The following is a 7,700-nucleotide window of genomic DNA, read 5'->3' as shown; positions in this document are numbered from 1 at the left end:
GCATTGAGGACTACGGTATTAGTCTAAACATCCCCGTAGGGAAGAGAAAAGGAAAGAGAATTTGAGGCTCAGAAATATGGAGCAATTCAGTGTGCAAACATATAATTTAAAGAGGCAATTTTTTCCCTAAAACCTGAAATTTGGAAAGGTCAAACTTATTTTTAAAACTTACTTTTCTTAAGAAATAAACAACTTTACCATCATGCTAGAGAATGTTCTTTCTTTATTGTTATCTTCCTTGAGAATTCTCTGCCTTGGAAATTATTTCTGTAATTTACTGAAAGAGCAGCTAGAAAAAGCAGAATGACAGAAATTCAAGACCAATGAAGTTGGAGTCTGTGCACTCAAAGAAAACCCCTTAAAGATCAGTTATTAAAGCTAACCCATAAATCTTACTCTTTCCCAAAGTTGTGACAAATATATCCTGATAGTATCTTGTCCCAGTGTAACTGTCTTCAACATTGTGATTTTTTTTTTGTTGCCTCTCATTGAACGCACTCAAAGCACAACAGGTGAAAAACAAGAACTTCTATCATATTCTGAAATATATTACACAGTGAGGTTTAAAGAGTCACCCACCATCACAAACATATCTGCTACAGAAAAAAAAAAGCAAACCAAGATCTCTGCAATACTATTCTACATTTTAACCCTGCTCACAGGCCAGTGAGCCTCACGTCCGTCCCCGGAAAAGTGATGGAACGGCTCATACTGGCTGTCATCTCCAGGCAAATGGAGGACAAGAAGGTGCTCAAGAGTAGTCAGCATGGATTCACCAAGGGGAAATCTTGCTTGACTAACCTGGTATCCTTTTATGATGGAATGACAGGCTGGATAGATGAGGTGGATGTCGTCTATCTCGACTTCACCAAGGCTTTTGACACCGTCCCTCACAACATCCTCCTGGGAAAGCTCTGAAAGTGTGGGATAGATGAGTGCACACTGAGGTGGATTAGGAACTGACTGGATGGCAGAGCTCAGAGTGGGGTGATCAGTGGTGCTGAGTCTAGTTAGAGGCCTGTAGCCAGGGGTGTCCCCCAGGGGTCAGTTCTCAGTCCAGTCCTGTTCAATTTATTCACCAATGACCTGGATGAAGGCACATAGTGCTCCCTCAGCAAGTTTGCTGATGATACCAAACTGGGAGGAGTAGCCAATAGCCCAGAGGACTGCGCTGCCATCCAGAGGGACCTGGACAGACTGGACAACTGGGCAGTGAAAAACCTCATGCAATTCAACAAGGCCAAGTGCAAGGTCCTGCACCTGGGGAGGAATAACCCCAGACACCAGTACAGGCTGGGGACTGACCTTCTGGAGGACAGCTCTGCAGAGAAAGACCTGGTTGTTATGGTGGACGACAAGTTGACCATGAGGCAGCAGTGTGCCCTCGTGGCCAAGAAGGTCAATGGGATCCTGGGGTGCATTAAGAGGAGCATCTCCAGCAGGTGGAGGGAGATGATCCTGCCCCTCTACTCAGCCCTGGTGAGGCTGCATCTGGAGTATTGTGCCCAATTCTGGGCTCCACAGTACAAGATGTGGAGCTTCTGGAGAGAGTCCAGCGCAGGGCTACAAGGATGATCAGGGGCCTGGAACATCTGCCGTATGAGGAGAGGCTGAGGGAGCTGGGCCTGTTCAGCCTGGAGAAGAGAAGGCTGAGAGGGGATCTGATCTGTGTCTACAAGTACCTCAAGGGAGGCAGTGAGGAGAATGGTGCTGGCCTCTTTTCCCTGATGGCCACCGACAGAACTAGAGGTAATGGCCACAAACTGAAACACCAAAAGTTCCACAGGAATTTAAGGAAAAAATTCTTAACAGTGAGGGTGACAGAGCATTGGAACAGGCTGCCCAGATTGGTTCTGGAGTCTCCTTCTCTGGAGATCTTCAAAACCTGTTTGGATGCAGTCCTGTGCCACGTGCTCTAGGTGACCCTGCGTGTGCAGGGGGGTTGGACTAGATGACCCCTAGAGGTCCCTTCCAACCTTAAGCATTCTATGATTCTATGATTCTATGCATCTATGATTAAGTTGGACTGAAAAGCTACCAAGTCATCTATATAATTGCAGCAGAAAGGTAAATCTATAATCCTAAAGTAAAAATAACTTTAATATAAATTTGACTGCTGATGCACAATAGTTTTACACTGTGAAAGTAGTTATGCAATCTGTGAATCTTTGAACATCTTAGAGCAATTTTTAGGCAGAGAAACCCAGGAACATTTACTTCAAACATGCGTAAGTATATATAAGTACGAAAGAATGTCTTTAGAAGGTGTCTCGTATCTGATCACAAATACATTATACTGGAACATGATATATAAAGCATAGTTGGCATACAGAATGGACAGAAAACTATGCACTATAAAAATCTTTCACTGCACGCCTCACATCAAGAGTACAAAAACCTGTCTAATGCTGTTGGAAATAGGCTGGTATAGCTCTCACTGCCTCTTTTGCCTTGCCTGCTTTTCCTGCCCAGGGGCACATGATGTTAGTTGTTCAAACCTACTTGTGCTTCTCTTCACTGTGTTGTTCTGCTGCTTTTGTCTAAGGGCTCAGATGGGTGGCCCCCAAGTTGCAGTAAACTTTCCACGCCTAAAAGCATTTTTGAAGCTGTTCCTTTGGGCAGTCTCACCTCTTCCTTCCACCTATCCATTATTTGACTGTCACTTTTGACACATACCTTTTGCCATCCTAAAAGCTGAATGTCCTGATACTGTGGACAAACTCAGTTGTCCAAGGTACTGAGACACATAAATGAACAAGCATTTTGTAGACTTCATCAGTCTCATTTAAACCATAGACTAATTGATCTTCATATGGAAATCATTCTGTAGTTCTAATCATTCTCATACCCTTCACCTTTTCTATTTTTGTTAGATACTTTTTGAGTTGAGGAATTTGAATTGCACTCAGTAATGCAGGTGCTGCATGAATTTGAAACAAAAGAAGTTCAATCTCAATTTAAGAGTAAGCTTTTTCACCATAAGAACAGTTAAGCACTGGAATGAGGCTGCACATTCTTCATTCTTGGAGTTTTTCAAGATCGAATGGGATAAAGTGGGATGAATAACTTGATGTCTTAACTGACCTGTTTTGTTTTCACCTAATATTTCTTGCATGTTGAATAATCCTTTATGAGATAAATTAACTAAGTAGATGTTTTCACATCTGACATATCCTCATAGCAGGTTCCTGCTGACTCTGTGGCCTTTTTCTAGAAATGGCAAAACCATGCAAGCAAGGCTACAGCAGCACGTTGTGGGGCTACTGCATGAGGGGCAACAAGCCAGGAGATGCGGGCAACCCCAGTCCTGGCCCATGCAACAGGTCCAGTGCTGTAGAACCTGACCATGGCAGACAGAGCTGGGTGCTGGGTCAACAGAGTGCATCAACAGCATTGGGCATGACAAGAAATGAGTCAGGGCCAGAGTCCATCTTGCAAGTCCTGCCAGGAGCAAAAAGAGAGGGCCTGAAGGCAAGGCTACAACACAGGTCCCAAGTCCATCCAAGAAACAATGCTTCATAGTACATCCCCAAGGTCTCTCTAGGAGACAAGTTACCCACAGTGAGGCCCATCCACAGAGTAGGACAGGGAACGGAGTGGGACAGGACAGGATGGGATGGGACAAGACAAGACACAGCTTTCTACAGCACCCACAGACATACCCAGATGCCCAAGTCTGAGCTTAAATTGGGCCATGAGCGGCAGGTGGGGATTCCATAGGAGGCAGAACAAGACAATTAGCATGTATTAGTGGCCTTAGGACCCTGACACATGATGTCTGAATCCAAACAAGCTGCTTATGTATATCGAATCTTAAGATCATAAAACATCCAGGGGATCAAAATTTTTAATGTCTCCTTTTTACCAGGTGAGATAAGAATCCAGCTTTACAAAACAAATTTTGCTATTATTTGCTTACTAAACTATTTAGTATACAAGATATTTGTATACAAAACTATATGAAAACAAGAAAAAAAGTAGAAAATAATGTCTTTGGTAAGTAATGTTAAATCCATTCTACCATAAATATCATATAACTATAAATAACAGTCTACTGAAAATATAAAGTATAGAACTTCAGATCCTATTAATAATGCAGTACCTTTCTTACCAATATGTAAGAAAAAACACCAATAAAACTCTCCGGAAATGTTATGAGGTAAAAAAAAAAAAAAAAAAAAAAAAAAAAAAGTGAAATTAAAACTGTGCGCTTTATGCTGCACTGTTCATTCACTTCCATCTTGTTTCACTGAGTCATATCGTTATCATTTATGGAGCAATTTAGGATAGAAAATATTCTTCATAGTTGACTATCATGTGATGCGTTTCTCAGATGGAATACGTAGTAAATGAATGTATTCTAGGCAGTGTGACCATCTATAGCAACACTAATGCATAGCCACATGACTCAGATCATATTAAGATCTCCATCATCTTCAGCATTTCTACTAACAGTCTTAAATGAATGAAAAAAATAAAGAAAAATGTTTCTGCTCTGAAAAGCACTATTTATATAGCTGTTGTAGTTCAATGGTATGTTGCATAACCTACTCCCAGTCACCTAGCAACGTCCCTGCTGGAAACTGGATGTGGCTGAAATAGTCTGCTCATGTATATATCTCCAATGAAAGTGAGGAATTGCCTTTGGCTCTCCATTTTTATACAGTGTATGACTGACAGGGTGGAAATCAATTTTTGGTGAAATGTAGGGGTTGTTTTGTTTTTCTTTTCCCCAATAATCATCTATCATTAAATACTCATCACCAACATCAAAAGATATTTTGGTCCTGAAGTTCAGCTAGAGTTACATGGTAAAATTAATCTGTTCTTACGCAGAGAACAGAAGACAAAGTAAAGCCAGAGAAGAAAACACAAAGCACAAAAAAACAAGGCAATCTACAACACAAACAAGTTTCAGGAAAAAAAAAAAACTGCAAGTCTCAAGTTAGCTTTGACTTATTTTTAAGCATAATATTTATTTATTTATACTTATTACATGGGTCATTGCTGCTTGATTCCCATAAAATGTAGTATATAGAAAGTTGTAAAAGTATAGCTGTTTTCAAGTAAAAAAAAAAAAAAGGACATATAAGGTGTTCTGAGGACATTTTCCCACTTCACCTTTATTGAAAATTGCTTTCTAAAAAACTCAAGTGTTGCTGAGTAATATTTTGTAGAAAAAATAAAAAAGAATTTGTAGCAGTGTTACTGCTGAGAGTTGAAAACTACATTCCAGGAAGTCTTCAGATTTATTACCATTTTTATAACAATGTGATTTTATGACTAAATTATTTTACACAAAATTTTGAAAGCTTCCTTAAAAGAGAGAGAGATAAAGATTAATCCAATTATTTAACATTGCAGATCAAGATAATTCTTTCTTAGATGGTCATGAATTCTTTTGCACCTGCTTAGTCTTAAAATCAGTTCATTATTAGTAGAATCCTACTTTATTAAACAGATGACTCTTTATCAGGCAGTAATGCAAAAACAAACAAACAAACAAACAACAACAAAAAAAAAACTGAAGAAATTGCAAGTGTTATTCATTCAATATTAATAATATAGGGGACTGGAGTCCCTTATAATAAAGAAACAAAAACTTACTTCTCCAAATATCATCCAAACTCCAAGACCATTGTTGGCTGTTGGTCATTTTGGATTTTACTTATTTTCCAGTATTATTACTGCTATTTAATTTTCTATTACTTTACTGCAATAACTTTCAAAGTAAATAAAATCTAGATATTCTGCCTGGCAAACAAACATTCCTAAAATAAGTTGTTAATAATTTTGAGAATAACTTTTTTTCCCAGTTATGCTAATATTGAAAAAAGTCTTCTCCAAACATTCCTGTCTTCTAGAATGGAATCAAAATAAAATATGAAAGTTATATTAGAAGATGTTTGATTAGCATTGCAAGGTACAGTGCATATTTAAAGAGTTTATAATTGCCATTTAATGCTGTGAAATTTAGTAGAAATTTCTTACCTTGAAAGATAGAATCATAGAATGCTTAAGGTTGGAAGGGACCTCTAGAGGTCATCTAGTCCAACACCCCTGCACACGCAGGGTCACCTAGAGCACGTGGCACAGGACTGCATCCAAGCAGGTTTCGAAGATCTCCAGAGAAGCAGACTCCACAACCTCTCTGGGCAGCCTGTTCCAGTGCTCTGTCACCCTCACTGTTAAGAAATCTTTCCTTAAGTTCTGGTAGAACTTTTGGTATTTCAGTTTGTGGCCATTACTTCTAGTTCTGTTGGTGGCCACCACTGAAAAGAGGCCAGCACCATCCTCCTCACTCCCTCCCTTGAGGTACTTGTAGACACAGATCAGATCCCCTCTCAGCCTTCTCTTCTCCAGGCTGAACAGGCCCAGCTCCCTCAGCCTCTCCTCATATGGCAGATGTTCCAGGCCCCTGATCATCCTTGTAGCCCTGTGCTGGACTCTCTCCAGCAGCTCCACATCCCTCTTGTACTGTGGAGTCCAGAACTGGACACAATTCTCCAGATGCAGCCTCACCAGGGCTGAGTAGAGGGGCAGGATCACCTCCCTTGACCTGCTGGAGACGCTCTTCTTAATGCACCCCAGGATCCCATTGACCTTCTTGGCCACAAGGGCACACTGCTGCCTCATGGTCAACTTGTCGTCCACCATGACACCCATATCCCTCTCTGCAGAGCTGCCCTCCAGAAGGTCAATTTCCAGCCTGTACTGGTGTCTGGGGTTATTCCTCCCCAGGTGCAGAACCTCGCACTTGGCCTTGTTGAACTGCATGAGGTTTTTCACTGCCCAGTTGTCCAGTCTAGTGCACTCATCTATCCCACACTTTCAGAGCTTTCCCAGGAGGATGTTGTGAGGGACGGTGTCAAAAGCCTTGGTGAAGTCGAGATAGATGATAGACGACATGCACCGCTCTCCCCTCATCTACCCAGCTGGTCATTCCATCATAGAAGGCTATCAGGTTAGTCAAGCAAGATTTCCCCTTGGTGAATCCATGCTGACTACTCTTGAGCACCTTCCTGTCCTCCATGTGCACAGAGGCAATGGCCAGTATGAGCCGTTCTATCACTTTTCCAGGGATGGAGGTGAGGCTGACTGGCCTGTACTTGCCTGGGTCCTTCTTCTTGCCTTTTTTTGAAGACTGGCGTGACATTGGCCTTCTTCCAGTCTTCTGGTACCTCCCCCATTCTCCAGGATCTTTCAAAGATGATGGAGAGCAGCTTAGCTATGACATCCGCCAGCTCACGCAGCACTCTCGGGTGCATCCCATCAGGGTGCATGGATTTGTGTGTATCGAGTTTCCTTAGGTGCTCTCTGACAGAATCTTCCTCCACGCAGGGCAAGTCTTCCTCTCTCCCGGCTTCCTCTCTTGTGCCTAGGGCCTGGGACTCTAAAGAGCTGCCCTTGGTAAACACCGAAGCAAAGAAGGCATTCAGCAACTCTGCTTTTTCTGTGTTATTCATAAACAGGGTACCCATCCCGTTCACCAGTGAACCCACGTTTTCCCTGATCTTCCTTTTGGTGTTAATATATTTGAAGAAGTTTTTCTTGTTATTTTTAACGTCCCTTGCCAGATGGTGTTCCAAACATGCCTTAGTTTTCCTTGTCGCATCTCTGCATTCCCTGAATACGTTCCTGTATTTCTCCCAGGGGGCCTGTCCTTTTTTTCCACATTCTGTATACTGCCGCTTTCTGCT

This window comes from Tinamus guttatus, unplaced genomic scaffold (assembly GCF_059628265.1).
Source record: "Tinamus guttatus ecotype Peru unplaced genomic scaffold, ASM5962826v1 Tinamus_guttatus_pri_ptg000058l, whole genome shotgun sequence".
Classification (NCBI taxonomy): domain Eukaryota; kingdom Metazoa; phylum Chordata; class Aves; order Tinamiformes; family Tinamidae; genus Tinamus; species Tinamus guttatus.
The sequence above is the reverse complement of the archived record's forward strand: the minus strand, read 5'-3'. Positions refer to the sequence as shown.